The following is a 21,142-nucleotide window of genomic DNA, read 5'->3' on the forward strand; positions in this document are numbered from 1 at the left end:
CACCACGCAAGACTGGCCCTACAAGAAATCTTCAATGGAGTCCTGCATCTGGAATTAAAAGAGTGATAACTATCATCATAAATACAAGAAAGAATAAAAACTACTAGTAGAGCAGATACAGAAATGAGAAAGAGAAGGAAAACGTATCTTATCACTACAAAAAAAAAAAAAACATACAACAAAGACAAATAATAAAAGAGAAATAAAGGGAAATAAAAGGGAAAGAAAGGAACAAAAGAAATATAAAACAACCATAAAAAATAAAATGAAGAAAATAAAAAAACACATTTTAATAAAAATTAATAAAATGGCAGGAATAAGGTAATACCTTTCAATAACAACGCTAAATGTAAATGGATTAAATACCCCACTTAAAAGATATAGACCAGCTGAAAGGATAAAAAACTAGATCTAGCTATATGCTGCCTGCAAGAAACTCACTTTACCAGTAAAGACACATGTAGACTAATAATGAATGGTTGGAAGAAGATATTGCACACAAACAGAAACCAAAATGAGCAGGAGTTGCCATAGTTATATCAGATAAAATAGACTTTAAACCAAGAACTACAAAAAGAGACAAAAAAGAACATTCTATAATGATAAATGGATCAATGCAGCAAGAAAATATAACAATCATAAATATATATGCACAAAACAGGGCACCCAGATATATAAAGCAATTGTTACTGGATCTAAAGGGAAAGATAGACCCCAATACAATAATAGTTGGGGACCTCAACACCGCTCTCTTAGCATTGGACAGATCTAGACAAAAAATTTAGCAGAGAAATACTGGATTTAACTGGCACTTTAGGACAAATGGACTTGACAGACATTTACAGAACATTTCATCGAATAACTACAGAAGTGAACTTATACATTCTTCTCATCAGCACACAGGTCATTCTCCAGGATAGACCACATCTTAGGCCACAAACCAAGTCTCAACAAATTTAAAAAGACTGAAATCATATAAAGTATTTTTTTCACACCACAAGAGAATAAAACTAGATATCAACAATAAACTTAACTTTGGAAATTATACAACTATTTGGATATTAACCAACATGCTCCTGAACGACCTTCAGGTCAAAGAAGAAATAAAGCAGGAAATCAAAACATTTCTTGAAACAAGTGAAAATACAAGCACAACCTACCAAAACCTATGGGATACTGCAAAAACAGTACCAAGAGGGAAGTTTATTGCAATAAGGGCTTAGATCAAAAAAGTTGAGGGCCGAGCCCGTGGCGCACTTGGTAGAGTGCTGCGCTGGGAGCGCGGCGACGCTCCTGCCGCGGGTTTGGATCCTATATAGGACTGACCGGTGCACTCACTGGCTGAGTGCTGGTCACGAAAAAACGACAAAAAAAAAAAAAAAAAAGTTGAAAGATCCCAAATAAACAACCTAATGTTATACCTCAAAGAAATAGAAAAGCAAGAACAATCCAGCTCCAAAATTAGAAGATAGAAGCAATAATGAATGGTTGGAGGAAAATTAAATGAAATAGAGACCAAATAAAATGATATAAAAGATCAATGAAAAAAAAAGTTGTGTTTTTTTGAGAAGTTAAACAAAATTGATGAACCAAGAAAAACCCAAAAACAAAAATCAGAAATGAAAAAGGAGACATTACCACTATTTCCACAGAAATACAAAGAATCATTGGAGACTATTATGAACAACTGCACACCAATGAATTTGAAAATCTGGAGGAAATAGATAAATTTCTGACACATACACCCTACCAAGACTAAGCCAAGAAGAAATAGAAAACCAGAAAAGACCAATAACGAGTAATAAGATTGAATCGATAATCAACAGTCTCCCAGTAAAGAGAAGTCCAGGACCAGACGGCTTCACTGCTGAATTCTTCCAAACTTTTAAATAAGATTTAAAACGAATTCTTCTCAAACTACTCCAAAAAATCGAAGCATAGTTTGTTTTCCCAAACTCATTCTATGAGGTCAACATCACCCTGATACCAAACCAGATAAAGACACAACAAGAAAAAGAAAACTACAGGTCAACATCCTTGACAAACTTAGACACAAAAATTATCAGCACAGTGCTAGCAAACAGAATCCAAAAGCAATCAAAAAGATTATACACCATGATCAAGGAAGATTCATCCCAGGGATGTCAGGGTGGTTTGACATATGCAAAACAATAAACATGAAGCTCCACAGCAACAAAATGAAAGATAAAAACCATATACAAATGAATCCCAGGATTGTCTCCCCTGAAACCTCTGAACATCAGCACTAATGCGAGTTATAAGAGAATAGAGAACAAAAGAACTGAGAGTGATAATTTCCCTCAGAAGGGAATAATTTCCCACAGTGACATGGATAATGATGCAATAATAAATCCTTCATTTATAGAAATCAAAACCAATATCCCTGAGAAGAAAGGATATATAATCTACTCAAGAAAACCTTTTGAAAGTGACTAAGAACTTAACTTACGTCCAAAATCCACTTGCTTCTGTCAGTGGCAGCATGATTCTCAATTTTCCAAGTTATATAACGGACTGACTACACCACCTTTGCTCTTGCCATTAGGTCATACTCAAGATGGCATAAGTCCATGTACAAAGTATAATTAGAAAACGATATAAAGTTACATAAATTAAAACATCAGCATTTTTAGTTATAATACCTTCAAATTTACAATATAATGTTTTCAAAAGAAAAAAAACAGTGGCTTCTCTTTGTATTAAGTAATACTAATGCATTGCTTTGGTTGTACAATGATTCATAATCCAGACACCATACTTTTCAATTAGAATGAGCACATTACTTACTGCATAACTCTATGTGATTAACTGTACTGAATCTGACTAATTCTATTTAAGTCTACACTTAAATTGTTCTTTAATTTTATTACAAATAGTCAAGACTGAGCAAATAAGTAAACTTTGGAAGTTAAATTTCTTTTAAAGATACTTGTACATTTAATTTCATGTAGGACTCAGTTTATCTAATATACTTCCTTCATTGTCTAAAATACAAAATGTCTTTCATTATAGTAACTACAATACTTTTGATTTTTATTCATCCATCTTCACTAACATTGAACTTTTTTTTTTTAGAAATTACGTAGAACCCCAAATCCTGAATATAACTGACATATATTGCTTTCGAGCCAAATTAGAAAAATCTAAAAATATTTTAATGGAGAATAAAATTAAGGAACTAACTGCTCAACATGTAAAATTATAAAAATAAAACTCAGGAAAAAAATTAATATTCTGACTTTTATGAAAATGTCGCTTTTAAAATCAATGTTATTTTATGACTACGAAATTCTGTTCAAGAACCTATTTAAAAGTATATTTTAAGGTTACTGGCAAAGAATAATATTTTTAAAATCAGTTTATATTATGTTACAACAGCAATGAAGACAAAAATTCAATAAATACATCATACTTAAATATTAATTTCTAAATGAAAGGACCTATTTTATAATAATCTTCGATAATTCAGAGAAAAACAAAATATTATGTACTATAATAGGCTCAAATACTATTTCTACAGTTTTTGTTTGTTTTTGGTGGCTGGCCAGTACAGGGATACAAACCTTGAATTTGGAATTTGGTGTTTAAATCCCATGCTCTAACCAACTGAGCTAACTGGCCAAACCTTTTCCTACACTTTCAAAGCTATCTTGATATATGTATCTAAGAATCTGAAGCACTTAAATCAATTATTATCACAATAAGCAAGACCCTAAATTTAAAATCTAATGAAACATTAAAGATTCAATAGAATGAAATTCCCAGGGATCAAAATTTGAATATGCTTTTGAAAGATAATTATTAAATTGAGGTCTTCCTTACTTCTCCTTTCCTGATTATCAAGATCTGTGTAACAATAGCAGGGCACTAAAAGTAAATGGCAGGGTCCAGTAGGCACCACAAGGTGGTGCTAATATCCTCTCATAACTGGCTAGATAGACCTTTGCGGCTATTCTTCAGATGTGGCCTAAAGTAAGACTCTCCAACCCTCAGGGTAAATAGCAACTGTAACATTCTCTAGTCCAAGAGGAAAGCAAAACATTAACAATTTTTGAAAGTTTTCATTGTTGTTAATTTTTTTTTAATTTATAATCTTCTACAATTAATTTTTGTTTTGTATCAACAATCTGTAGTATGGTTACAATATTTTACATGTAAAGGAGATAACTCTATAAGAACTATCTTTACATTATCATCAGATGAAATCATTAATTTATACTCAATGAGTAAAGTATAATCAAGCAAAAATTAAGATTTCTTTATCAAGTGTTCTTATGTGGGACACTGGCACAAGTGATAATAAAATAGTCCAGTATTACAAAATTCATATTGATACTGCGAAAATCTGTTCCCCAGATTAACACATTTATTCAGTTTTATATACTTACTCATCTTCTAAATATAATGAACTCTCAGAAAAACATGTTCAGGTTTTCCCACAGTTCAGGTTCTAAATGCGCTAAACCAGCGGCTAGAGTTATAACTTCCTCAAGTTGCTTTTAGTCCCTGTCAGACAGGCAGACAGACAGATAGTAGGAAGGAAGAAATCAAGTAAAAAAGGAAAGAAGAGGGGCAGGGAGGGACAGAGTGGGGAGAGCAGTGGACTGGATCCAGAAAACAACAGCAATTCAGAAAAAAATACAGGTGCCACTGGGCACCTACATTAAGAGAGAGATATGTACATATCACATTAAATTCTCAAAATAAATAACTCCCACTTTACCAATGCAGAAACTGGGTTTTAGAGAAGTAAAGAAAGTTGCACAAGGTCACACAAGCAGCAGGGTCTATCTGAGAAAGCCTCTTTCCACTATGCCATAAAATAATGTTGCTAATATTGATAAGGATTGCTAGTATCCGGGTGGAAACATGTGCCAAGCAATGTGTTAAGCATTTTACATTTATTTTCTCATTTAATGCACACAACGACTCTAAAAGATATTATCATTTTCTACATTACAGAGCAGGAAACTGAAGCACAGAGAGGCTGAATGACTTTCTAAGACCCTACAACTATTAAGTAGTAAAGCTGGGATTCAGATCTAAGTAATGTGGCCACAATGAGTACAACACCACTTAATATATCACGATACTGCCACTCATAAAACACGTAACTGTTTACTTTTAAAGTAAAATAAAAGGTTGTTTAATGGGGAATAAAAATAAAAATAATAAAACTTTTATTAAGCACATAAAATGAATAAAAATGCTAGGAGAGACATTAGGAAAAGAGACCTCAAAGAGCTTAAAATATAGATAGAAACATGTTGGTTACCTTGAAAAATATAGAAACCACAAAATTAAACTGTAGAAAAAGTAAAATGATTAAGTGCCAAAGGTTAAAGAAAACAAGATAAAAAGGGTAAAATATGATTAATTACAAACAATAGCTGACATAGGATTAAAAATAAGCAATTGTTTCAGATACGGGAAAATCATCAAACATAGATTTTAACTGAAAACTTTTTGAAGACGTAGTTTGAATAGATGAAAAGGGGTAGAAAGGGCATTCTCAGCAGTTCAATAATATATATATGAATGAAAGTGTGGATGCAGAAAAGTACAAATTGTGTTCAGGAGTTGATCGATTTGATTGAACACAGAGTGTTTTTACACAGAAAAAATTGAAGTAGAAAAGTTGAATGAACTTTATTTTTCCACAGCCCTCAAAGCCTAAAGATGAATATATCCATGTTTCTAGTAAGTTAATTACATTTTCTATTATAAATGTCAGAAAGTAAAAAAGAATCTAGATTTCAAACTACATGAAGAGTAAATCAAAAGGCAACTGAATGATTATGATAGATAGTAAAGGAATGAAAGATGTAATGGGGAAAAGGTTGAAAAATTATTAAGTCTACCAGTTTGCAATTCATATGAATATTCAACAGCAATACTAGAGATTCTCCAAAGTATTTAATTTTAAATAAAATTAAAATTACATCTCTGGATAGCACACATAGTAAAATTATAACATAAAACTACAGCTCATCTTCTTAAATTACTTTATTATTAAAAAAAAAAATAGGTAAAGATACTTGTTTTCCACTATTTTATTTCTTTTGGGGGAGGTAAAAGAGAACTTAAAATTTTTTGTATAGTACTTCATGAAAAACTCCTAAATATACTATTTCATTTAAATCTAGGAACAACCCTATAAGAAGTTACTTTACAGAAGAAGCGTAGTCACAGAGATATAGTGACTAAGGCTAACATATTATACCTGGAAGTGCTTAAATTTAAACCCAGATTTCCAGACTTCATCCTGAAAATTCATTTTCACTGTTACTATTACGCATTTATTTTCACTACAATAAAAATTACAGTGCACGCAAGTAAAGTTTCTGAAAATTAAGTACTCGGACCAGACACAGTGTTACGACATTGGTAGCACCCCTAACTTAGAACAGTGGTTCAATCCATGCATTCATCCAACAAATATTTATTATCCACCAACTATACGCCAAGCCATTAAAGACACAGTAGTTAGCAGAGAAATGAAAAAACAAGCACACAAGAAAATATCAGATAGTGACAACTATAATTGAAAGAATTAGAATAAAGAAAAAGAGAGACAGAGAGAGAGAGAATAACTGGGTGACTCCTTAATATTGGGTGGTTATAAAGACCTGTCTATGAAACTGACATGTAAGCTGACAGAGAGCCAGCCAAGTGTAAAGGAATAAGACAACTATACAAAACAGAAGGTACAGCTAGAACAACAGCTCTAAGTAGGAACATATTTGTTTGATATGAAGACAGTGTACCCAGAACATATTAGGAAAAAGGCAGAGTCAAAGATCAGAGAGGTGTGTAGGGGATTTTTAGGCTAAGAAAAGCAGGTGGAATTTTCTATTTGTGATACGAAAAGAGAGGGCTTTAGTAGGGTAATGACACAAGCTGATTTATACTAAAGGGGAAAAATCACTCTAAGTGAGATATAAAGCATATGGCAGTGCAAGCTTGGAAGCAAAGACACAAATTAGAGTTTAAGTGGTACAATATTTCTTAACCTTTTCCATACCCCAAATACCTGAAGGAAATTACTCTCCAACAAATAACAGCAATGAAAGTAAACCTCCTAGCCCCTTTGAGAAGCTGTTCTAAAAGTACTGTTAAGTAGCACTCTTCCACTGGTTAGTCTCCAACCCCCCTTCTCCCATAACTAGAATTTTTTTCCTTTCTTTTTTCTATTCTTTTTCCTTTTCCTCTGCCTAGGCTAAAAATCCACTCTGAGCATTACTCAAATTAGAACTGGATTTCTGTCTCAAAAGACTACCGACCTTGGGCCGGCCCAGTGGCTCACTTGGGAGAGTGCGGCACTGGTAGCGCCGAGGCCGCGGGTTCGGATCCTATATAGGGATGGCCAGTGCGCTCACTGGCTGAGTGTGGTGTGGACCACACCGTGCCAAGGGTTGCGATCCCCTTACCGGTCAACACACACACACATACACACACACAAAAAGACTACCGACCTTGCCTGCATTAAATATTATTGGTGCTTAAGAATGTTTAATTCAGAAGATATCTCCAGAAACAAGAAGAACAGATTTTTGAATAGTATGATTTGCCCTGTATAAAAAAAAATCTAAAGATAACCTAAACTATAATAGGCAATTTCCATTTAAAAATCCAATTTTGACATGCTTTCTGAATGTAGGCAAACTTTTATGCAGTTTGAGGGCTAATATTTAAAGATATTCAAATTCCTAACATGTGAACACACTAAAAACATCTATGGAAAATTAAAACCACTCTCAGGAATGTAATGAAATAGCCAGTTTTAGTTCACTTCATTTATTTGTCTCCTGGGATATTTCTTCTCTATTGTTTAGAAGGGACAGATTGTGAAATACAAGAGAAAAAAAGGCTTGGAGTAGCAAGCTCATAATAGTGATTTTCCCTAAAAGTTCTACATTTTCAAATATTAAGAGTGAAAATCAGAACTCATTTCTCAACCAAATGTTTTCCCATACTGTCCAAGTCTCAGAAAGCAAACTGTGTTGCTATTTTTATTCCCCTAAACAAGTATTTTTTGTAGTTATGGCGTGTTGTAAAATCGGTAAATAAAAATATGAATTGAAGTGACTTCAAATCTCATTTTCTCATAAAAACAAGAGTAATACAGCAGGTTATTTTCTTAATCATGGATCTGATAATTTTGGAAATCAATACAATCATATTTAATTAATCACAAATGACACATCTAGATACTACAAAATAAAGCTTAACAGAATGAAAAAAACAATCACATAAAAGCATAGATAACAGTACATGATAATACAATGTACTCTTCAAAGTTCTTACCCTTTTTTTTGCAAATGTTTTTATTGCTACAAATCAGTAAAGAGCCTTCATCAGGATATGGAATCCAGGACTTGTTTGGAAATATATTCAGTCACTTTGGTGGGGGGTGGGGGGGGTGAGACTTTGGAGACTTAGGGTCAAGTAAACGGAATGATGAGAAACAGATCCAGGAATGCCTCCAGTGCTATCTTTTCTTTTCTTTTTTTATATCTTTATTTGTGCTTTCTTTTCTTAATAAGTGATAACATGAGCAACAAATGCTGTGCACTGCTGGTTTTTTTTTTTAGAAGAAGTTTGTCTGCTATACTAAGAATGTATCTCCTCAAATGAGCACTTCAATTTATACCTAAGATATGCCTGTCCTTAAAATTGATGGACAATCTTTATTTGTCCTGAAACTAATAATCCTTTAATCTCTCACTACATACTGCTATACAGTGTCAAAGGATTAGAATACTGAGGTTGTTTTTCTAACTACACGTGGTTAAATGTTTTACTATATAAGCTTCTGTCATGCAATTTTCCTCAGAATATAGTCATTTGAACGGCTTTTTCCTTTTATCGTTTATTTCCCAGGACTGATACATGTGTGACTATAAAGAACATAAGTTTTTTGTTTGCTTGCTTTTAGGTAAATTCATTAAAACTTAGAATCTGAAAGAAAAAACATTTATCAAATTATGCTATTATTGCATAAAATTTTTAGAATTTGCCTTTTGGAATTTCTTAAGAGAAAAATATGCTCATTCTTCAATTACATAAAAAGTTATTCTCTTTTACTTGTTAGCCAAAGCTCAAGTTTTCTCGGTCATATACCATTTTTTCATTCATCTTTTAAAATTTAACTTCATTCTTATTACTCCTCATTTCTTAGAATAAACTCTATAAAGCTATTTTTGAACCAAGATTCCCCATGCTAAGAAGGTTGCAGAAACAAACTGAGGCTGGGAAGAAGGTGCTATAACTCTTCAGAAAAGAAACTGGATGAGGTCACTTCGTTTGTGTAATAGCTACCTGCTACCAATAATAGGGGTAATGATTATGGTGTATACATTTAAAATTATGGGAAACAAAATCGCTTAAGGAGAGGACTACCTATAATGTACTGGGTATAACTTTGAGATACCAAAGTTTTAAACTATGGAGGTGGACCCATTTTGGTAGCCCTTACTCTATTTCCTTTATAAATGCTTGGGAATGCTATGATTACACAAGAAGCAGCAGGAAAGAAAACAAATAATTCATCTGATTCAACACAAGCATGATGGATTACAGCCTTATATTAAAAGGGGTTAACATCAGCAAAGAACCTCTATGAAGATGTAATGACCATTCCCTCTTCCACACTCCCAAGAGCACTTTCATCCCTTATAATACTAGCACACTGATTTATAATAAAATACTTTGATGTCTTTTTTCCCTTTCTGGATATTAAGATATTTGATGATTTAATTCATCTGGTTATCTATCATCCACAGAGAATAGCAAAACACCTCCAGCATAAAATAAAGGTTTACTGAACAAACTATCATATGCCAGTTTTCTTGAAAACTCACATTTAATGTGAATACTTAAACAAGTAAATAAAGTACACATGATGATATGTATTATAATAATATGTAGTATATTTATCATTTATAATACATCTAACACCAATACTAATAATTATGTAGTATAAATAAGACGCTATGCAAATCTATAGAAATTTGACAGAGGAAATTGCTAAGTCTCCCATGAGGTGGCCAAATTTTGAGAGAGATAATGTTTCATCATCTGGGTCTAGAAAGTTCACACAGTATTTTCCAGACTAAAAATGATTCTAGATGAAGCACATTCAAAGATACCAAGGTATTAAAATATACACACACACACACACACTCTCTCCCTCTCTCTCTCTCTCTCTCTCTCTCTCTCTCTGCAGGAAGGAGAAAGGAATGAATGTAAACTGGTCAAGAAGGTAACAGTAAAGAGTTATTAACTTTAAGTTTAAACTTAACTCTTATAGTCAGTGGTGATCCATAGAAGTTTTGAAGCAAAGGAATTACCTGATCAGAATCTATGTAGGAAGACATGGATTCGTGAAAGGGGTTGATTATCTGGCGACAAAGAAACCTGACTAAAGGCTACAAACACTGTAGAAAAACCATCAGAATAAACAAGAGCATGGATACATTTAGGTATTGATTAGTTGGCACATGGCCTTATTTTAGAATAATATTCTCAATTCAAAAATCTGTTTTTCCAATGGAATGAATTATTAAAGTTATGAAAAGTTTCCCTGGAAAAAGTTGGGAAAGGAACTTTCACTTTTTTCCCTATATTTACCATTACCATAGTTATTTTTTTCTGAGAATACTGAAATAATTTCATAATTTAAAAAACAAATTTAAAACTGAATCAATTTGAATATAAACAGAATTACTAAATAACTAAAATTAATTTCAAGTTATTACAATCTCATAATTCATCCACCTCTTACCACCATATATAATTTCACTCTAAGAAATCTCTCAAGTGACTGTATTTTAGTTGCTAACCTCTCTAGATAACTATTCAAATTTTTATTAGCTTTATTATTTTTAATTGTATTTGTTGTACAAAACAGAAACCCAGATGTTTTTTTAATACTTCTTGCTTGATGACTGCCATATATCAACATCACTAAAAGCTGAGAATTTTGCCTCTGAAACAATCCTAAAACTTGTCTCCTCTCCATCTCCAACCCCCCTACCAAGATCATACTCCTGTTTCTTTCTCATAGGAACTACTACAATATCCTTTCTACTGGTCTACCAACACCTACTCTTATGCATACACCTACCCATTGTACAGTTCTCCACACTGCAGCAAAAATTATCTTTTCAAAACACAATCTGATCCTGTCAGCAACACTAATATAGCCCCTTTCAACGGCTGCCCATTGCTGTACAGATAAAAACCCGACCTTTCCATGGAACACAAGATTCAGCAGGGTGTGGCCTCTACCTTCTAGCTTCATCCTGCACTACTCTCTCTGGAGTTCCCACACCCTCCTTTAGTTTCTCCTACTCACCATATTTCTTCTCATCGTTCATTGTCTAAAAAGCCATTCTCTTCACCTAGTTCATGCCTACATTTACTCATTCACATCTAAATTCAAACTTCACTTCTTTAAGAAAGCTTCCTGTGATCTTCCAAACCAAGTAAAATCCTCCTACTATATAATCTCATAGCATTTTTAATCTTTCTTCAGTGATACTTATTACAATTGTAATATTATGTTTATTTGTTTAATTACCTGTACCTCCCACTCATAAGCTCTATGAGAGTTAATATCAGATATTATGGCATTTTTTTGCTTTCTACTTTATCTTTACCACTGCAACAAAAATGTGTTAAACAAGTGACTTAACTATTAAAATATACATACATGCTGTAATAAATTAACACAATGTAGAGATTATACAGAAAGCATTTAAAATCTCCCCTCCTCCCCTCTAATCACCAGAAACAACTATTGTTAATATCCTTCTGCAAAATAAATTCTTGCAGATTTCTTTTTATAATTATGGAAAAGTACCTATGTATTTACAATTATATTTGGAATTATGGAAAAGTACCTATGCATTTACAATTATATTTAGAATTATGAAAAAGTACTTATGTACTTACAATTATATCTTTACAAAAATTGAATCATACTTAGAGCTGCCAGATTTAGCAAATAAAAATACAGAACACACCAGCAAAATTCAGTTTTCAGATAAGCAATGAGTATTTTCTTAATATAAGTTCAACCCAAACATAATTTGTTTATCTGAAACTCAAATTTAACTAAGCATCCAGTATTTTATGTGGCAAGTCTAATCATATGATATATATTGTTCTGCCATCTGATTTTCTCCATTATGATTCTAGATTTTGTGTTAGGTGTATTTGCAGGAGACACTGAATTATACCTCCAATAAGGAACTATTGAGATAGGAGGTGCTCAGTCCCCTTGGGTTTGGGTTTCAGGCCACTTCTCTGAGATTTGGGAAACTCCCCTGGGTTTCAAACCACTCCCCTAGGACTCAAGCCCCTCCTCTGAGTCCTGAGCTACTACTGCTTATTGCACCCATTTCTGGTACCAACATGTGGAGATTGACACTACAGGAGGCAGATTTATGTAATTTCAGTGGCCAAGCATGCTCAGTAAAACAGAGTTTATCCCTTGAATGACCTTTTACTTGAGAAGCTAGAGAGCACCTAGAATATTCTAAGTATATTCGGTACATGTGATGGAATTTGACCAATTAGCATGCTCTAAAGGAGACCAACTGAACATACAAAAACTGGTTACATAATTGGGAATGAATCCCTTACTTTAATATTCATTAGATAACATGAATATGTATAGAGGGCCAAGCTATAAAAGTGAATCCAGGAAGAAGGTGGGGCTATTGCTCATTCTCTCTGGAGCCAGCCTGTACTCTGTAAAGTGTGTATTTCTTACTTCTGTATTAAACTTAGTGAGGCCACTGCTGAGTCTCGGGAGCTAAGGCTGCACTTTCCCCATGAAGTCTGTATTTCTTGTTCTTTTCATTAAACCTGCTTTTACTTTCTATTGTGACTGTGCTCTTGAATTCTTTCCTGTGGTGGAGTCAAGAACCTGGTAGAGGACGGGGAGGTTGAGGTCAGCTAGCCAACCTCCTCAGACCCTCTCTTTCGGTATCAGTCTAAGTGGTAAGAGAAAGAAAAAAAAAAAAAACATGCTATTTTCAAATATGAAAAATGTCTCACATCCCCATCCCTTAAAAATAAACTTCTATTCTCTTTTTCATGAGGCAGAAAAAATCTATTTCAAGTATGAAAAACTGGCAACATCTGAGTGTTGCAAATTTTCTCAAAATAACATTCAAAGACGGGCATTTGGCAGAATGTTTTCAAGCTATAAAAAACTCCTCTAATTCAACCTCATGCACTTTAAAAAATTAAAATATTATAATTATATATTAACATTTTATCATTAAAGTTATAGGAGGAAACAAATAATTTATTTTTAAGAACAAAACATTCTATGAATAACTAAAAATAAAGGCATCTGTCAGGAGTTTCCTCACTACAAGTAATGTATCATAATGATTATACTTATTATTCCATGAAGATAAAATAATATGACCAACCTAACATCAATTAAAGCAAATTTTAAAATGGTAATGCCAAGCCTAATTCTCTAATCAAAATTACCTTATTTGACTTTTAGAATAGAGAGCTGTTTTAAATGGTTCCACAGAGGAAAGAGCATCATCTAATTCATGTCCATGGTATTTAGCACTGCAAAGGTAAAACAAATAACTTTTGCATGTCATCTGAAAAGCTTATTTTCATGTTCCTTTTATTTAGCAATCTTGATTTCATCTAAAATCAGAAATGTGATGTGCTGCTCTAACCATTAGGATCCTAATTGAAGGGAGTAAATGAGACTGAGAGAGGAAAATGTTGGGATACAGAAGTGGGGACTGAAAAAAGAACCATTGGGAATGTCTAATGATGAAAGACCTTAGCCAAACACATGAAATATTACAACAGAGCAATCTGAATCAATTAGTTCAGTGTTTCCTAAACCTGCTTAATAACATGAATACTAGGAGTTACTTGTGAACTATAGAGATTTCTAAGTTTCTTTTAAATCACAATTTCTAGAACAAAGGCCTGGAAATTGGTACCTATAACACATAGTCCCTGGTGATTATTATAAGCAGGTAAGTCTAAAAAACACTGAATTAGTTCATTGTAATTTTCTGATGTCAAATTTAGAAGGTAGAATTCACAAATCTTCACATCCATATACCCATACACACATCTGTGCCTATAGAGGTTTCCTTCCTTCCTTTCTTCCTCTCTCTCTTTTAAGACATATTCACTAAATGTAAATGTCTATGATGGAAATAAGACTGCTCATCATTGAGCCCTCTCTGCCTGGAAGCAGGCAAGAGGGCAGTGCCTGGGGTCCTAGGCAGGAGCTGAGGGCAGCTCTCCCCTCCCAGAAGCAGGCAAGAGAGCACATCCAGGGTCTTAGGTAAGAGCCAAGGGCAGCTCTCCCTGCCCAGAAGCAGGCAAGAGGGGATGCCAAAAACACTACATCCACACAGGTGGCCCACCACAGCCACTACCACAGCCACAGCTGCTGCAAAAGTGGCTCAATGACACAGCAGTAGCCACAACAGCTGTGTAGGTGGACAGACATTCGACTGCCTTGACACAAGGAGAGTCACCAGTGGAGACCAGAAAAAGAAGAGGGCATCTCTCTTCTCAAAGCTCACTGAAGAGTAATAGAAGAAGCAACTGCTCTGCCAGATGACCAGATGTCAATGTAGAGATACTAGATATATGAAAACCCAAGAAAACATGACAACACCAAAAGAGTACAGTAATTCTCAAATACCAGACCCTACAGAGCAGGAAACCCTTGGAAAAACTGAAAAAGAATTCTGAGAAACAATCTTAAGGAAACTCACTGAAATACAAAAAGACTCAGTTAGACAACATAATGAAACAAGAAAAAAAGTCAGGATATGAAGGAGGAAATTTACAAAGAGATTAATACCTTAGAAAAGAATGTAGCAGAACTCATGGAACTGAAAGATTCATTCAATGAAATAAAAAATACAACTGAGAGCTTAAGCAGCAGGCTAGAAGAAGCAGAAGAAAGAATTTCCGATCTTGAAGATAGTCTTTTTGAAATAACCCAGGCAGACAAAAAAAGAAAAAAAAAGAATTTAAAAAAATGAAGAAAATCTAAGAGAGCTAGCAGACAGCCTCAAGTACACAAACATTCAAGTCATTGGTGTTCCAGAAGGGGAGGAAAAAGGAAAAGGCATGGAAAACCTATTCAATGAAATAATAACAGAAAATTTCCCAGTTATAGACATGGAGCTTCAGATCCAGGAGACTCAAAGATCCCCAAACAGATTTAACCCAAAAAGATCCTCTCCAAGACACATTATAGTCAAACTGACAAGCTCAAAGACAAAGAGGGAATCTTAAAAGAAGCAAGAGAAAAGCATCAGATCACCAATAAGGGAGCCCCTATCAGACTAATAGCAGACTTCTCAATAGAAACTCTACAGGCCAGAAGAAAATGGGATGGTATATTCAAAATACTGAAGAAAAAAATGGCCAGCCAAGAATATTACACCCAGCCAGGCTGTCCTTCAGAAATGAGGGAGAAATAGTGTATTTTCCAGACATACAAAAACTGTGGGAGTTCAACACCGCATGACCAGCCCTACAAGAAATCCTCAAGGAAGTCCTGTATCTAGAATCTGAAAAACGATAATCACTACCACAGATACCCAAGAAAGAACAAAACCCACCGGTACAACAAAAATGCAAACGAGAAAGAAACTAAATCTTACCACCCCCCCAAAACCAAATGATAATGTAATAATGCCCCTGCTTTATTTTCAATTTTAGTAATTTCAGTCTATGCCCTTTTTTTCTTGGTCAATGTAGATAGAGGTTTGCAAATTTTTAAAATCTTTTTAGAGAATCAACTTTTGGTTTTGTTAATTTTCTCTATTTTTTTTAATTCCCTATTTCATATATTTCTGATGTAATCTTACTTGCTACTTATATTTGCTGTTGGTTTAGCTTGCTCTTCTGTTTCTATTTTCTTAAGGTAGAAGTTTACATTACTGATTTGAGATTTTTCTTATTTTTAATATAGGTGTTCACAAGTATAAATTTTCCTCTAAGCACCACATGAGCCTTGCATCCTATAAATTTCGATATGTTGCAGTTCGATCTTTATATCAAAGTACTCTCTAATATCCCTGTGGTTTTTCTTTTTATCCATTGTTTATTTGGGAGAGTGCTGTTTAATTTCCACACATTTGTGAATTTTCTTAATTTTTCTCTGTTATTGTGGTCAGATAACATATTTTCTATTATCTTAGTCTTTTAAAATGTATTAAGACTTATTTTCTGTCCAAAAATAAATAAAAAAATCTTGTCAAACTTAAAAAAAAAAAAGTGATGTGCTAAACATGTGCTAGAAATAGACTTTATGTTGCTAGCAACTTAAAAACATAAGGCCATAAAATTAATCTTTGCACCAAATAGAGAAATCTTATGGCAGGCACCTAAGTGATGTTATGGTTCAAGTTTTACCACAATCAGAACATCAGATTATAACAGTAAAATGACAATAGTGTGACAGGCAATAGCACCAGTTCAGTCAATACAAACTTGCTGAAATGAACAGTGGCAAGTTATGTCATATTCTGAACATTATTTCCTAACTTATAAATCGACTTCTTAAAAATAAGTCCTAAAACGTAAAAGATTATTGAAACTCTTACACATGTGTACAAGGAGATATGTAAAAATGTTCATGAGAGCATTATTTGTAATAATTTTAAAAATGGAAACAACCTAATTACCAAGAGAAAAATGAAATCACTGTTACCTTCATTTAATGCAGTAATTACAGAGAAAATGAACAACTACACTTACACAACCATGAGCATGATACCTATAACAGCTAACTTTTGCAATCTAACACACCAATCCAAAACTCAGTGGCTTAAAACAATTATCATTTATCTAGTTTATTATTCTGCAGGTCACCAACTTGGAGTGGCTCCAGCTGGAAGGACTTCCTTGTAGCCTTGGCGATGTCAGCTGAGGCTCACTCTTACTTCTCTAGTAAGTTGCCAGCCAGCTGGAGGCGGTTTGGCTGTGGGCTGGGGCACCTTAGTTCTCTTCAAAATGGTCTCTCATATTCCAGCTCAAACACATTCACATTTTGGTCTCAGGGTTCCAAATGCAGCAAAAAAGCAAGCTCCAAAGTGCTTTTCAAACCTCTGCTTGTATCTTGTTTGCTGATATCCCTTTGCCAAATCAAGTTACATGCACAAACCAAATTAAAGGGATAGAGAAACAGACTCGACTTAATGGGAGGATCTAAAATGCAATATTGCACAGGTGTGAATACAGGAAGGAAAGAAATTTGCAGCAATTTTTATAATTTGCCACATATCACTTACATAACACTAAAATAGTGCAAGTGAACACTACGCATATTGTTGAATGAAACGTACATGCATACACAGCAAAAGTTAATATGAATATATATTATCATATTACACACACACACACACACACACACACACACACACACACACACACACACACACGAATAATAAATGCCAGGTTCAAGATAATGATCAACTCTTAGACTGGAGAAGGGAAATGAGAAAGGTAAAATATAGAGGAAGCTTTAACTTAATTTTCAGTTTTTAATTTTATACACTTATCACATCATATTTAACATAATAAAGTATTACATTTCATGAGGAAATACTAGGATGTTTTTAAATCAAGAAGCAGCAGATGCTGACCATCACTACTTCCAGTGAGTGCTGAAAGTCTCAGACACTAAGACACAAAGTAAAAGATATTAAGTTATATGCAGAAGGTATAACAAAACAGACACCCAAACACCCACACCCTCACCCATGCACACAAAATACAGACAAGTTCAGGAAAATCTCAATCGAAATCCTAATACATATTTTTAAGTAACTTGAAAATTTAATTTTAAGAAAATGTGTAAGTAAAATGAGACTTCATCTTTGTCAATCCACAGAATGATGTTGCACACCCTATTAGTGACCCTGCTGCAGAAAGTCCTAGATGTGCAGCAATACTATGCGGCATCAGTCCTGTGCCAATGGGCCAAGGTGGCTATGAGCCAATTTGAGCCCAACAAGTGCATCCACTATGACCTGCTAGAGAAGAACATTAACATTGTTCACAAATGATCGAACCAGCCTCCAGCCCTCTTGGAGAAGATCCTGTATGAATGCATGACTGACATCAGTCAACAAAGAAACCGAGTAGGGCAAGATATACCTGCATAATCATGCAGGGTGTCATGGACCAGGTGGCCATGGTACAGTTCATCAGCAAGACGGTGCCCAAAATGGCCATACCATCCACTGTGATCAAGGCCAAGCTCAGGAGAGAGAAAGACTTATTCCTGACCAAGGACATAAACCAGGAAGTATATAATTTCCTGACACCTGCAAATGAGAACTATGCTGTCTAGAAGTCTGGATCTGGAATCACTCACCAGATTATTCTTGAAAACTACATATACCCAAGGATTCTTCTGATGGTACATACTCACACACCCCAGTGGTGGTGGGCTGTGGGGCATACACACTGGAGTCAGAGGGGCTATGCAGCGATGGCAAGGTTGGGATTCTCTGAGAGCTGAAGTACCCCAAGGTGATTGGTGTGAAGCTGACAGGCACAACCTCAGGTTAGACCTGACCCTGAGAGGCAATCCTGAAGGCTGCAGGCATCCCTGCGGTGAAAGGGGCATAGGCGCTATTCTGGAGTATCAAGGGCCTGGTGTAGACTCCATCCCCTACACTTGCATGACGAGAATCTGCAACATGAGTGCAGAAATTGAGGCCCTCAGTTTTTCTTGCAACCACAGAATGAAGAAAGATCGGGATAAGGCAGGTAAGGGAGATATTGCCAATCTAGCAGATAAATCAAGGGATCACTTGGTACCTGATTCCAGTAGCCATTATAACCAATGGATTGAAACTTATCTCAATAAACTGAAGCCACATGTCAATGGACCCTTTACCCAGACCTGGCTCACCATGTGGCAGAAGTGGGTACTGTACCAGAGAAGAAAGGATGGCCTCTGGACATCAAAGTAGATGTGATCAGCAGGGGGACCAACTCAAGCTATGAGGACATGAAGTGCTCAACAGTGGTGGCCAAGCAGGTGCTGGCTCACGGGCTAAAGTGAAAGTCTCAGTTCACCACTGCACTAGAATCTAAGCAGGTGTTCACCAACACTGAGCAGAACAGCTATTAAAAGATCATACAGGATGTGACTGTTACTATCCTGATCAATGCCTATGGCCCCTGCATTGGTTAGTAGGATAGAAAGAAAATAACAAAGGGGGAGAACCACACCATTATCACCTCATACGACAGAAACTTCATAGGTTGCACCAACAGAAACCCCGTAGCCCATGCCTTCATCATGGCCCCAGAGATTGGCATAGCTCTGGTAATTCCTGGCACCATCAAGTTCAACCAAGAGACTGACTTCCTGACAGACTAGGATGGCAAGAAGTACAAACTGGAGGCTCCAGAAGATGAGCTTCCCCAAGCAGAGTCAACCCCCGGCAAGACACCTACTAGCACCCACTCCCCAAGGATGGCAGTGGGCAGAAGGTGAATGTGAGCCATACCAGCCAGTGCCTGCAGCTCCTACAGCCTTTTGACAAGCAGGATGGCAAAGACCTGGATGACCTGTAGATCTTCATAACAGTCAAAGGGTGTACTACTGACATGTTGAATGCTGGCACCCAGCTCAAGTTATGGGGGCACCTGGACAACATCTCCATCAACCTGCTCCTTGGTGCCATCAACGTTAAAAACAACAATACCAACTCTGTGAGCAATGCTGTCACTCAAGACACAGCTTGCTATGACAGGATCATGGCATCAATGGTGGTGATCATATATGAGAGACATGGCAAGGGCTCAGCTGGGAGCATACAGAACTAGAATCTTGCCACCTTGGGGGCTGGGCCATCATAACCAAGAGCTTCACTAGAATCCATGAAATGAACCTCAAGAAGCTGGCCTGCTGATCCTTACTGTCACTGACCTTGTGGACTACAACAAGATCCACTCTATGTGCAAGCTTACCATCCAAGGCCTAAAAGACTTGGACCCTGGCAAGCCCCTGAAATGCATTATCAAGCACTTCCGACGGGATCCAGGAAACCATCTTCTTGAACCACAAGCTTCAACAAGACCATGCTTGCAGTGCTCCCAGCAGAATGAAGGAACTATAGCAGTGAGATCCAAGCTCATCCAGCTACCATTCTGCCTGCCCACCCGCCTGCCTGCCCTGCTACTTGGACCCAGCTATGGTATCATTTACAAGTGTAGTTTCCTGTGTATATTCAGACTAGGATCTGATCTGATCCAGCCATGGCTTCCTGCTCTACAATAGAATGGTCAGACACTCCTCCTACCCTACCCTCTCTCAGCCGACAGAATCACCCATGGTTAAGGAGGTTCTTAAAATAATTTTCAGGTCCTTGACATCCTATTTTTAGTTTGGTTCAGATCTTGAGCACTTCCATGCAACTGCATTTATTCTGATGACAAGACTCACCTAAAGAAGTTTTCCTCCTATCTGAACATTTCACTGGTGAGGGTTTTGGATAACCTTTTGTTCTTGCAAGGAAAGTGAGAAGCTGTTAAATTTGGCCTGAACTGGCTTCCATATATATTTGGCCTAAGCCAGCCTCCACACTTGGGTGATAAAATCTGGCCCAAAGTGGATTCCATACATAGTAAACTTGATGTGTAAACAGATTGAATGTATACTTTTCTAACAAGGAGCAGAGTCTCAGACAATCAGGCTGAAAAAGCCAAATTATGACCATATATAAGGCATATGCCAGCTACAGGCCATCAAGTTGTTTCTCTATGTCACTTTCTTTTCTCTGGCTATAAATCTGACCTGGACATGTGGTGGGGTGGAGCATTCTGAGCCCTTTTGGTATGGAATGCTGCCTAGTTCTAGAACATTTTTCTTACTCAAATAAACTTAACTGGTCTCTGGTTTTTTTCTTTAACAAAGCATAACTTTAAAAAAAAATGTATGTAAGAAAAGGGATCAAAAAATATCACAGACAATTTTGATTAGAGGGCAACAAACTAAGTTCTACTGCCTGTTTTATATGGCTCACAAACTAAGAACAGTTTTATAATTGTATTTTATTTATTTATTTATTTTAAT

At 35.6% G+C, this 21,142-nt stretch overlaps 1 protein-coding gene and 1 pseudogene across 2 annotated transcripts in view; one reads left to right on the forward strand and one right to left on the reverse strand.

Annotated features, from left to right (window-relative positions):
* VPS13B (vacuolar protein sorting 13 homolog B) overlaps positions 1-21,142 on the reverse strand; it is a 794,525-nt gene that overhangs the window by 485,023 nt on the left and 288,360 nt on the right. The gene's annotated exons all lie outside the window — the stretch shown is intronic.
* Positions 17,943-20,186, forward strand: LOC134364136 (aconitate hydratase, mitochondrial-like; annotated as a pseudogene).

Source organism: Cynocephalus volans, chromosome 15, assembly GCF_027409185.1.
Source record: "Cynocephalus volans isolate mCynVol1 chromosome 15, mCynVol1.pri, whole genome shotgun sequence".
In the NCBI taxonomy this organism is placed as follows: Eukaryota; Metazoa; Chordata; class Mammalia; order Dermoptera; family Cynocephalidae; genus Cynocephalus; species Cynocephalus volans.